The 13,811-nt window shown below is 35.2% G+C and overlaps 2 long non-coding RNA genes across 2 annotated transcripts in view; one reads left to right on the top strand and one right to left on the bottom strand.

The window, feature by feature from the left end:
- The window catches only part of LOC145269881 (uncharacterized), a 57,807-nt gene that overhangs the window by 16,369 nt on the left and 27,627 nt on the right, over positions 1-13,811 (top strand). The gene's annotated exons all lie outside the window — the stretch shown is intronic.
- Positions 1-13,811, bottom strand: part of LOC145269882 (uncharacterized) — a 68,709-nt gene that overhangs the window by 33,773 nt on the left and 21,125 nt on the right. The window lies entirely within an intron of this gene.

Raw genomic sequence — 13,811 nt, 5'->3', positions numbered from 1 at the left:
ATATATATATATATATATATATATCGAGAGAGAGAGAGGGAGAGAGAGAGAGAGAAAGAGAGAGAGATATTTTGCCCGTTTGTAGTAGAAAAAAGTTATTGCCCGTTGATTTAGTATGAGTATTACATGCCAAAATTATGATTGAGTATGGTTAAATATGTGCTTATTTTTGCATTAAATAAAAATCTTTATTAATTTGCATAATAATACCATAATACTTGGTTCGCTTTATCTGTTCATAACGGATGCCCATACAAAATTTCAGCCAGATCGAGCCAGGAATTTCCGAGAAAAAGTGGAACGGACAGATAAACAAAGAAAAATATAATATAGATTATGTGTCAGGTATGCAAGTAAATAATGAAAATATATTACATATCGATTTTCAATATTTATTTCAACAGTGCTCAATATTTGAGTAGAGCCAGGATGTACGTTATCCGCTTTTCATTTATGTAGGAAATCGTCAGGCTAAAGTGCATGGAGCTCGTGTTAGTAAGTGTACACGCTGTGTTTAATCTAACTAGGTAACCAATCATATTTTTTTCCAATTTTTTCTTGTGGGATATCTTAAAGAAAGAGTCTATATTAACAAACCTCAAACCCTGCAAGAATTGAAGGAAAACACCAGGATCGAAATAAGGGAGTTAACTTGCAATCCAGAGATTCTGCAATCTGTCATTAATAATGTTTTTAAAGGAGCACAAATATGTGAAGCTGAAAATGGGCAACATTTAAAAGACATTATAGTGGGGGATGCCCTTTTCTCTACCCTGCAACCTCTCTCCCACAGAAGAGACGTTGCGAGCCTATCCTTGTTTTATCGTTATTTCCATGGCAGGTGCTCGTCTGAACTCCAATCTCTGGTCCCCCCTCGCCAATCCTTCACGAAAAACACCCGTCTAGCTGAAAAATTTCCCCCACTCTTTATCTGTGCCAAAATCAAAACGTAGATTCCATGAACAAAGCTGCACGCCTGTGGAACTCTGTTCCGTCTGCCTGCTTCCCACCTGACTACAACTTGGATGTCTTCAAGTCCAACGTTAACAAATTCCTAATGAACCGCCCTCTTAAGTAAACACTTCATTAAATTTCCGCACTAACGTACTGTACTTGCAATAACCCTTATCCCTGAGTGGCTTCCGGGCCTTGACCAGTGGTGACCACCGTGTAAAAAAAAATCATAAATAAAGATTGTTTACATTTTGCAATGTTTTAAAAGAAATTCGCAATGTCTTAGTAAAATATCATAAAAAATAAGGAATCTATTTAAGTTCAAAACCCTTCAGTGACTTTTGGACACTGTGTGTGTGTGTGTGTGTGTGTGTGTGTGTGTGTGTGTGTGTGTGTGTGTGTGTGTGTGTGTGTGTGCGTGCGTGCGTGCGTGTGTGTGCGTGCGTGCGTGCGTGCGTGTGTGTGTGTGTGTGTGTGTGTGTGTGTGTGTGTGTGTGTGTGTGTGTGTGTACGGCAGAACGATACCAACCTCCAGAGAGTTGATTGCATCGTGGACGTGCTTGTTGATCTTGGAACATACAAACAGTCACGCCTCAGAAGAAATAATCACGGTCGAGTGAAAAGTGTAGCCACGAATCAAGCGACCAGTGGCGGGAATATTGTTGAGCACCCACGTGTAGGTCGTCTTGGCATTGTGTGCAGGAGCGAAGACCTGCTAGAAGATATAGAAGTGTCCTGTTGTGATCTCATCCATGCAGGATTCACCACGTTACTTGGCACCTTCTTATATATCTAGTGAATTTTCGGCACGTTTGACATTTACGGATTATTCTATTTTTATAGTACTAGTAGAATTACCCGTTGTTGACTGGGTCCTAAAAGAGCCTTCAAATAATCAACTCTGATTTATATAAGAATATAAATAGCTTTTGAATTCTTTTAAACTGATATTTATTTTCTACATACTTCCTTTCGTCTTATAAATGACCAGGCGCCAGACACACAGATGTTGAACTTTATTGCATAATCCTATAGATGTATAAACAGACAAACACAGACACACAGACAGACCCAGCATTGCTTGGATCATCTTTGTAGGGATAGGGGGCAATTGCTCAAACGAACATGAGGGGGCAGTAGTGGTTTGACACAAACGTATGAACACTAATTAAGGTTCCCCAATGTAAGTGATTCCTATAGGACCCCACCTCCGTTGATGTGAATGAGCGATGTAACCTGTAACCCCCCTTTCTATGGTGGGTTATCGGTAGCTCCACATCAAACAGTGTGAGCGTGCATAGGGTTTCCCTTTATAAATGACCTCTCTCCCCCCCTGGGCCCCACTTTATCATACCCATTTCAGATCTTTGATACACTTCTATCGTTGTATGTGGTCAGTTTAGTATAATAGTAAATGATATTCGTGTACAGACATACAGACACACATACGTTTAGCTTTATTATAGATTTACAAATTAAATTCATTTTTTACCGTATCTTTTTTATTTTACTTGTTAGGTGAAAGTACAGAATAGTTTACAAAACACTTCTTGTTAAGAATGATTTTTATAATTATGGCTTTATTATTTCAGCACGGTCCGTAAACTGCAGAATTGGGGGGGTGGGGGGTGCTGTACCCTGTTAACAGTACTCTTGGCCTTCGGGACAAGATCAAAGTGTAGTATCTGTTCTTCAGATGCTGCACTTCCATTTCTTGTTCTCTTTCGGCGGAGGAGAAATCCTTCACGACTGAGACAATTTTTATTTTTGTACCTTTTCTCCACGTTAAAAAACGACCCTGGTGTCTAACTCTGTCCCGTGGGGAGGGATAGTAAATAGATACAATAACGTATTTCACTAGAGTTTATTTAAAAAGTATGTTGTCCTGCCTGGACAATCGGTCCAACAACTGGTAATTTGTAAACATTTTCCATCATAAAAAAATCTAAATCGCCAAAGGAATTACTCATATTTTTATTATATACTAGAAGATTACCCGGCATTGCCCGGTATTAAACGTAATGTTATTTTTTTTTTTTTAATGAAACAAAAAATACGGAAAGAAACTGACATGTGCGTGCGTGCGAGTATTATGTGTTTTCGAAACAGTTCAAGTCCTGTAAGTCAAAAAAAATTTCGAGCTGAGATCGAAACCAAAACCTAAAAACAGTGGGTCAAGTACGATAACCATTAGGCTAGCTTGTCAAGACTTTAAAAGTGTTTAATAAACTCACTCACACATACAGGCACACATACACACACATACAAACGCGCACACATAAACACACGCACACACGCGCACACATAAACACTCACACACACGCACACATACACACGCGCACACTCCTCACACATACACACATACACACGCGCACACTCCTCACACACACGCACACATACACATACATACGTGCACACATACACGCACGTACACATACACATGCGCACACTCACACACACATAAACACACGCTCGCAAACAGCTTTTTCTATATGAGATATGTTGAAAAAGTTGTTCGTTGAACGCCAACAAGAGTTGCAAAAGTTTATCTTTCTTTATGTCACGAACATCAACCCCGTCGGGTTGTCCCGGTGGGTAGTGAAGAAGAAAATGAGGGGGTGAGATCTCAGTATTTGTTTCTCGGTGCACCGACTGAAATCTACACCAGATTCCAGTTTACTTTTTGTTTAGAGATAAACTGATATATAGATAGGCTGGGGCTTACACGATCTGCATTCCGAAAACACACGGAAGAGGAAGGGCGTCAAGGAAGAACCACTACTACTGCACCAACCAATCGTCGAGATATCCCTCAATCACCCCATACGCTCAAAAAAAAAAAAAAAAAAAAAAAAAAAAAAAAACCTTTGTATATACTTCGAAGGATGCTGCGGAAATATCTATGGGATAAGTTGCCCTATGAAAGCAAAAAAAAAAAAAAAGAAAACGTGGTTCTCGGTTTGTGGATGAGAAACACTATCCGATGTTTAAATTGTTCGGTTGATATTTTGTTTTGCAGTAAAAACACACATGAAAATTTGATAAAAGTTCATGAATTAAAAAAAAAAAACGGGAAAAGACGGAAACAACTAAAAAAAAATAACACTAAAAATTAACACTTAGAATTAACAAATACAGAAAGAACGCAATATATACATGTGTGTGTGTGTATATATATATATATATATATATATATATATATATATATATATATATATATATATATATATATATATTTATATTTCAGAGGAAACATAATTTAATTTAAATACCAAAGAAAACAAAAAAAACGGGCAGGTGAAATTATTAAAATTACCTTAAGGCCTTATCGTCTGACCCTCTAAGAGGAAACGTCAGAATGATAAATTAAAAACTAAGAAACGAATGAGGAAAGAAGGGAATTTGGTTTCAGTTGGAAGACCAGTGAGAAAAAAAAATTCTCACTGTTCAGGTGGTTTTAAATCAGTAAATATTTCCAACTGATGTTTCAAAATCTTTTGTCTACACAGGCTAGGTCGAGAGTTATTAATGACTAACGCCTCAATAATATTGAGATGATAGTTCGACCTCGCACTGTATAAAACAGAAAACCACCCATCGGAATATTGATCAGAACACCTATTTATACTCATCAGGTGATTACCAATGGCGGACTCATGAGCTTGGGAGTGCCCGGAATAAGGCCTTAAGGAAATTTTAATTTCACCTGCCCGTTTTTTTGTTTTCTTTGGTATTTAAATTAAATTATGTTTCCTCTGAAATTTCTCCTACCATTTTGCTGTACCAATAATTTACTTATATATATATATATATATATATATATATATATATATATATATATATATATATATATATATATATATACTAACAAAAGTACCCATCGTCGACTGGGTTCAAAAACAGCCTACAGAAAATGGACTCTGATTTATGAAAGTATGATAGGTTATGAAAAGGAAGGCTTGTAAAGAGATAGCTTCGAATTTGGTGGTATCAAAACCAAAGCAAAATATGATGAAAGTAAAAATAAAATAGATAAACCCCATAATTAATTATACCATGTTCACATTGAAACACTTATCATAATATTCTGTGAATCTATATTAAAAAACCTGGTTAAACTTTGTGACATATTTCCATTCTATGGAGGTCAGATGCGAATGAACACCCCATAATTTTATTATACCATATTTCTTCAACTTGAAACATAATTATCAAAGTATACTTACGCAGATAGATATGAAAAGTCTTTATTAAAGTTTGTGCCTATTTCCATTCTATGGAGGCCAGGCACGACCGCAAACCCCACAATTTTATTGTACCATCCCTATTTAAGTTAAAATATACTTATCAAAGTATTCTTATGTTCATCTATATCAAAAATACTTGTAAACGTTTTTTTTTAATTTTTTAATTTTTTTAATTCCATACTTTCTGGACCAGGCGCGAACGCAGACCCCACAATTTTAATGAACCACCGTTTTGCCAGATTAAACATACCCATTCCTGTGTCTCGATACATCTTCTATCATTAGATGTGATCAGTTTTCTATAATAGTCAACCATATAGGAGCCTATCCGTGACCAGACACACACACAGACGTTCAGCCTTATATATATATATATATATATATATATATATATATATATATATATGTATATATACATATATGATATGTATGTATATATATATATGTATATATACATATATGATATGTATATATATATATATATGTATATATACATATATGATATGTATATATATATATATATATATATATATGTATATATACATATATGATATGTATATATTTATATATATATATATATATATATATATGTATATATACATATATGATATGTATATATTTATATATATATATATATATATATATATATGTATATATACATATATGATATGTATATATTTATATATATATATATATATATGTATATATACATATATGATATGTATATATTTATATATATATATATATATATATATATACATATATGATATGTATATATTTATATATATATATATATATATATATATATATGTATATATACATATATGATATGTATATATATATGTATGAAATAAAATGGAGGTGGAAGGACCTGGATACTCAACGTTTCGCCCGATTTATGCGGGCTTCTTCAAGAGGGATGGTCAATCATATATATGTATATATACATATATGATATGTATATATATATATATATATATATATATATATATATATATATCGTCGTTGACAGAACTCGGATACAAGTATACATTTTGCTCATAAAGATTGAGCCAGCTACAGCTATGAAGTGTTTTACGTGATCCACAAGGCGCAACTTTGTGTCGCACACCCTTCAATTGTCATTATTAGCTGCGGCAAACATGTGGTTGGCATGCAGGTTTAAAAAGACATCTTGCAGCAGGTGTCCGGTACACCATTACGTGGAGCACAGCCTTGTCGTTTACCCGCTGGGCAAATTTAGTCGGGGTTGCACCTCCCCCAGTGAATTAAACGCGCCCCCAAATACCAATCTGGAAGTCCCTACGATATATATATATATATATATATATATATATATATATATATATATATATATATATATATATACATACATACATACATAAATGACAAAAGCTTATATTCCAAATTTCATGATGTTGATCATCTTACAATTTATTACTTTAATTCAGTCGACATTTGAACTTCTCGGTAGTATTTGTTTCATAGCACAAAATCAATCACTTAATTATTATATCAACTAGTGAATCTATTTTGCCCTTAACTCATCAGAAAAAATACAAACAATAAATCCACCAAAAGGAAATAAAATGCAATTGAGCACGATTTAAAAAATCCGAAAATTGGAAGAGAAGCTGCAGTTACCTTATTATTTGCTTACATTAAGCCATTCTGAACATAGGAATATGTATATATATATATATATATATATATATATATATATATATATATATATATATATATATATATATATCTGTAGAAATATATTGATATAGAGAATAAATGACAAAAAGCTATATTCAAAAATTCATGATGTTGACCATCTTATGATTTATTTCTTTAATTCAGTTGACTCATACAATTCTTGACAATATCTGTTTCGTAGAGCAAAACCAATCACTTAATTATTATATCAATCAGTTACCCCCTTACTACCATGAATTTCCATTTCAATATTTAGCATTCATTTTGGATTTAAAGTACAATATCCATTTTCTACGTCAATGTCCAATCCCATTATTCTATGAATCGAAAATGTTTTGATAACTTTAAAAATTTTAATTTTTCTATGTTTATTGCTTCTAGCAAATCAGGTGCCAACAAATAAAAACATTTGCTAATATTTTCCCCCTCATATAAGAAAATCATAGTGAACAATGCATTCAACAAAATTTCACACACATTTCTAGATACCTATATCTAATAAGTTCAAAAGAAAGGACACACTTAGGGAGGTATTTTGGTGGTCAAGTCACTAAATAGAGATTAGCTGGTTTCCCGGCATAGCCCAGGATGTAATAAAGATTGACAGAAATACATGTTCTAGCTGGTTTCTAGGCGTTGCCAGGGATGTAATATAGACACATTATGTTGTATATTACCTGTTCTCTTCTCCCTAAGGTAAAACAATTTCATATACATGCTGTAAATTACCTATGCTAGGGATAAAACATGAACAATACCAGTCCTAGGGTAGATAAAACAAATAATACATAGAGATGAAAGATTCCTCTCCCCTAAGAATAAAACATATGTTCAATATCTGCTTTTGTTTTTTCATTGTTTATACGGTCCCGAGCAACGCCGGGTAGCCCTGCTAGTCTATATATATAAATCATGGGAAATAGATTTATTCAATTCTTTGTTTTTAAACAATAAAAACTCTTTATTTGAAGATTAACCTTTTAAATTATAAAATTTAAATAGCTAAAATTTATATATATACATTTAATTCTTAAATACAGGGCATACTGATGAGGTTTTCCAGGGAGTCGGAAAGCACTTCTCCTTAAGGCAACGCTTAAACAGTTTCATAAGTATGGGAGCCTAAAATTTATATATATACATTTAATTCTTAGATTTCCAGCTATGGTATAACTGGAAGTGTTTTCTCAATCATTAAATCATTTCTCTCCGATAGGCTCATAATAGGTCGATGGACAAAAATCAGAGGCTTGCAGTATTAATGCTGGAGTCCCTCAAGGGTCAATCTTGGGCCCAACTCTCTTCCTGATCTACATCAATGACCTCCCTAAACACATACTTAAATCATTTGTTGACATCTATGGTGATTACACGACCATCTATGGCAACACATCAAAGGCTGTAAATGACAAAGTTCTCTCTGATTCTCTCTCCTCTGATCTCGAGCGCATGGTTCAGTGGGGGAAGACGTGGCTGGTTACTTTTAATGCATCTAAAACCAAACTCCTATCTTTACATCATCAACGCTCTGATCCCATCTGGCATCAATTGAAATGGATGGCTCTCGTCTATGAGAAGCCCCGTGTTTTGACAAGCTTCTGAGTTTGTCCTTTACTCCTGATCTGAAATGGACATCAAGTCTGTTGCCAAGGTCGCTGGAAAGATGGTGGGATCCTTCTACCGCTCCAGAAGATGTCTCACTACTGATGCAATTCTCTATCTATATAAAAGCCAAGTACGTCCAAGGATGGAATACTGCTGCCACATCTGGGCAGGAGCTGCTAAAAACAGCCTATCCTGCTTTGACAGAGTATAAAATAGACTTCGTGGCTTAGTACTGTACTTGCAATAACCCTTATCCCTGAGTGGCTTCCGGGCCTTGATAAGTGGTGACCACTGTGTAATATATATATATATATATATATATATATATAGGTTTGAGATGTTCAAAAGTCGGGATCAATGAAAACAACCAGGTTGTTAGATAGTGCTCAATAACAAGAGCAATTTTTTTTATTATTTGAGGGTAAACAGTTACATATGGTCGCTACAAATAGCCATCTGTTTCAGTCAATGAGACTTTCTCAGAAGACCTAGAACCCATCGACGCTACAAAGAAAGATGAAAAAAAAACTGAGTTTTTCTTCTTTTTTTTTTCATCGTTCTTTGTGGTGTCGATGGGTTTTGGGTCGCCTGAGGAAGTCTCATTGATTGAAACAGATGGCTATTTGTAGCGACCATATGTAACTGCTTACTCTCAAATAAAAAAAAGTAATATATATATATATAGATAGATAGATAGATAGATAGGTAGATAGGTGGATAGATAGAGAGAGAGAGAGAGAAAGAGAGAGAGAGAGAGAGAGAGAGAAAGACAGACAGCGCATAGCCTTCCTAAATAGTTACCCATGTGATACTGGCCAGGCTCATCGTTGCTGACGAGAACTGGTGTGTCAACGTGATTATGCTGTATATAGTACCACAACGAGATGTAGAAAATTCGAGTTTTATATCCGTGGACGCATTTAATCTACTGGAAGATTTTTTATTTTTTTTTTTACATGGGGGTCACCACTTATCAAGGCCCGGAAGCTACTCGGGGATAAGGGTTATTGCGTGTACAGTAATCAATGGGATAGTATCATAGTAATCCTTGGTATTGGAGATTTGAAAAAGTGTCTTACTTAAAGGGGCGGTTTATCAGGAATTTGTTTATGTTGGACTTGAAGACATCCAACTTGTAGTCAGGTGGGAAACAGGCAAACGAAAGAGAGTTCCACAGGCGTGCACTTCTAAGAAAGAAGCTTTGCTCATGGAATCTACGTTTTGGTTTAGGCACAGATAAAGAGTGGAGAAAATTACTGACAGTGGTTTCAGCTAGACGGGTGTTTTTCGTGAAAGATTGGCGAGGGAGGACCAGAGATTGGAGCTCGAACGAGCACTTGCCATGGAAATAACGATAAAACAAAGACAGACTCGCAACGTCTCTTCTGTGGGAGAGAGGTTGCAGGGAAGAGAAAAGGGCACCCCCCACTAAGCCACAAAATCTATTTTGTACTCTGTCAAGGCAGGATAGACTGTTTTTAGCAGCTCCAGGTGGTAAAAACATTATTACGTACCCACCACTCTTCGTTGAGACATGCATCTAGGAGATAGAAAAGTCTGATGTAAAACCTTTGTCTTGTGGCAGCCATTGCACCGACTGAGATCAGCAGTTGTACCAGAAAATATAGTTGATTCTGCACAAAGCTTTCCCCGGTATAAACAAATCATCTGTGTGGATTTCCAAACAAATTGTTGTGGTGGACCTTTTGCGTCGAAATCGACGGGAGTATCATATATGCATTTTTAAATGCCTGTCGTAACCCCCTTCTCCTTTCTGACAATGCCCCCACCTCAAAACCGGATAGTCTCTCCCTCTCCACAACGCACAAACGGTTTTGCACGCATTAATCGTTTCGACTGCTTACTATTCGCCCGACAACACAACCAAATCTTATACATTTTCCTGACGATATCTTGACGAAAAGCAAAAAAATAATCGCGATATGCTTCGAAAAAAAAACAAATCTACCTATTGGGACATTTTGAAATATATTTGATTTATAGAAAAAAAAAAAAAAACTTCATCAGAAAAATTGAAAAATAAAAAGTTATAACTAAGTAACAATGTTTGTTTAAATAAAAAAAAAAAATGTTCCCTAAATATACACGATATATATATATATATATATATGCCTTTGGATTATTATGGACCATCTTCTTCCAATTACGGGATTTCCTTGGATTTTACTTGTACAAATGGAAATTCTTTTAACTTTCTTGAAGTTTTACATTTGGATTTTACCGTCACTGGATTTTTTTTATCTTCCACCAGACTATCCATTCATGTGTAATCACCTATTTCTTTACCATATTCCCTCTGCTTAACTTATTTTGTTTTCAAGTAAGATCTTTGACTTACTTGTTGCTTCATCAAATACTTCTGCATGCAAAATCCGATCCCGCATTTTGCTAATTCCTACCCTCTGATGAGAAGGAGAGTATTTCTTCGAAACTCCGCGGATTAAGGACTATCCATTTATCTAGTGTTTCCTTTTCAGATTGAATATGTTTTTAACTCATTTCAAAGTGTTTTTTAACATATTTTATTAACTGTTTGCTCATATATATATATATATATATATATATATATATATATATATATATAAAGCTGAATGTGTGTGTGTGTGTGTGTGTGTGTGTGTGTGTGTGTGTGTGTGTGTGTGTGTGTGTGTGTGTGTGTGTGTGTGTGTGGTCACGAACAGGCTCCTATATGGCAAACTATTTTAAAAAAACTGATTACATATAATGATAGAAGATGTATCGAGACACAGGAATGGGTATGTTTGATCTAGCAGAACGGTGGTCTGCGTTTGCGCCTGGTCCACAAAGTATGGAAATAAAAAAATTTAAAAATTAAAAAAAAAAAAACGTTTACAAGTGTTTTTGATATAGATGTACATAAGAATACTTTGATAAGTATGTTTTAACTTAAATAGGGATGGTATAATAAAATTGTGGGGTCTGTGTTCGCGCCTGGCCTCCATAGAATGGAAATAGGCACAAACTTTAATAAAGACTTTTCATATCTTTCTGCGTAAGTATACTTTGATAATTATGTTTCAGTTTGAAGAAATATGGTATAATAAAATTATGGGGTGTTCGTTCGCACCTGACCTCCATAGAATGGAAATATGTCACAAAGTTTAACAAGGTTTTTTAATATAGATCCACAGAATATCGTGATAAGTGTTTCAGTGTGAACAGGTATGGTATAATAAATTATGAGGTTTATCTATTTTATTTTTACTTTCATCATATTTTGCTTTGGTTTTGATACCCCCAAATTCGAAGCTATCTCTTTACAACCCTTCCTTTTCATAACCTATCATACTTTCATAAATCAGAGTCCATTTTCTGTAGGCTGTTTTTGAACCCAGTCAACGACGGGTACTTTTGCTAGTATATATATATATATATATATATATATATATATATATATATATATATATATATATATATATATATATATATATATATATACGAAGCTAATAGCTTAAGCACGGACTACAGCAAGTCTGAAATAAAATGAAACACGTACAATAGAAAATAAAGAAATATTACTACAGAATTCGAAGGATTATTACATTGTAAGGCAAGTATGCATACCGTAGATTTAACTGACATATATCCAGTACAGACAGACAGAAGTTTATTGAAGCTAGAAGTAATTGTAAGAGAGAATATACCGAAACTGCCGAAAAAGCATCGAAGCACAGGAGTTAGGAACCCGTGATTTCTGGAAAATCTACAATAGTGTAGTAAATAATGGGCAATCAACAATTCTCCCACTTTCCAACAATCATGAAGTTGTTTGCATCCGAGAAGGTAAACATGCTTGCGAGTCGGTTTGTCTCAAACTCCATATTAGACCCAGCAAACCTTGCCCTCTCTGACTTTCCATTTGCGGGCTGACGCCACACTATATGATCTGAAAATTACCCCTTCTCAGGTGCATAATATCATAAACAACCAAAACACCTCAAAAGCATGTGGAGCCGATCTCATCTCGGCTGCACTATTAAAAAAAAATGCTTCCCTGATGTTGCTCCAATTCTATTCAAACAAACTTTATACAACAAATGCCTTAACGAATCTTGTTTTCCTTACTGCTGGAAAACTGCTTTTGTGGTACCAGTTTACAAGAATTCTGGCGAAAGAAGTGACCCATTAAAGTATCGCCCCATTAGCCTCCTCCCGCCTTTTGCCAAAATATTTGTGTTCATAATTAATCAAGCTCTAGTCCATTGCCTTACAGATGCTAAACTTCTGACCGACCATCAATATGGATTTAGGCAAGTCCGTTCCACCACAGATATCCTAACTGTAATCTCTGAACGTATATACCATTCACTGGAGAAAGCAGGGAGGGTAGAACAGCAACCCTCGATATATTTCTACAGCAGATATCCTAACTGTAATTTTTGAACATATAATCCATACACAAAGCAGGGGGAGGGTAAAGCGGTAGTCCTTGATATAACTAAAGTTTTTGACAGGGTATGGCACGATGGTCTTCTCAGAAAAATCAGATCATACGGTATCACTGGACGAGTACTTAACATAATTAGATCTTTCTTAAATAAGAGAAGAATCCAGGTTGTCCTCGATGGTCGTACATCTAAACAATATGATATAAATGCGGGAGTGCCTCAGGGGTCGATCATTGAACCTTTATTATTCCTAATATTCATAAACGATCTCCCTGATAAAATGGGGTATATTTGCTGATGACACCACGCTCTATAACAGACACGGGGGAAAACAAATGAACACATATCTAAGTAAATGGCAGAAACATTAGAAGAAGACCTCTAATCTGTAGTAGAATGGGGACAAAAATGGATGGTCACATTCAATGCTGCCAAGACTAAGTTTGTCTCCTTCAATAATTATAAGAAACCTTCTAAACTACCAATTGCTGTGACTGAAGATACATTACCTGAAAGTACTTCATTCAAACTCCTCGGCTTAACGTTCACAGGGAACATGAGTTGGAACAGATACATTGAGAGCATTGCCATGACCGCTGCAAGGAAAGTGGGCTCTCTCTACTGTGCTAGAAAGTTACTTATGCCTAAAAGTATCCTGTAACTCTACAAAGCCACCATTCGTCCATGTATGGAGTACTGTTGTCACACTTGGGCTGATACATCTGCTACTAGGCTCTCATTCCTGGACAGGGTTCAAAAGAGAGTTGCCAACCTAATAGGTCCTGAGCTGTCATCTAAGCTTCAACCACTGTCCCATCGACAACATGTTGCATCCCTCTGCCTGTTTTACAATTATTTTAATGGTACATGT

The sequence above is a fragment of the Euprymna scolopes genome, chromosome 45 (assembly GCF_053919585.1).
Source record: "Euprymna scolopes isolate OS-2025 chromosome 45, ASM5391958v1, whole genome shotgun sequence".
Taxonomy (NCBI): domain Eukaryota; kingdom Metazoa; phylum Mollusca; class Cephalopoda; order Sepiida; family Sepiolidae; genus Euprymna; species Euprymna scolopes.
This window is presented reverse-complemented; position numbering and strand designations above follow the sequence as displayed.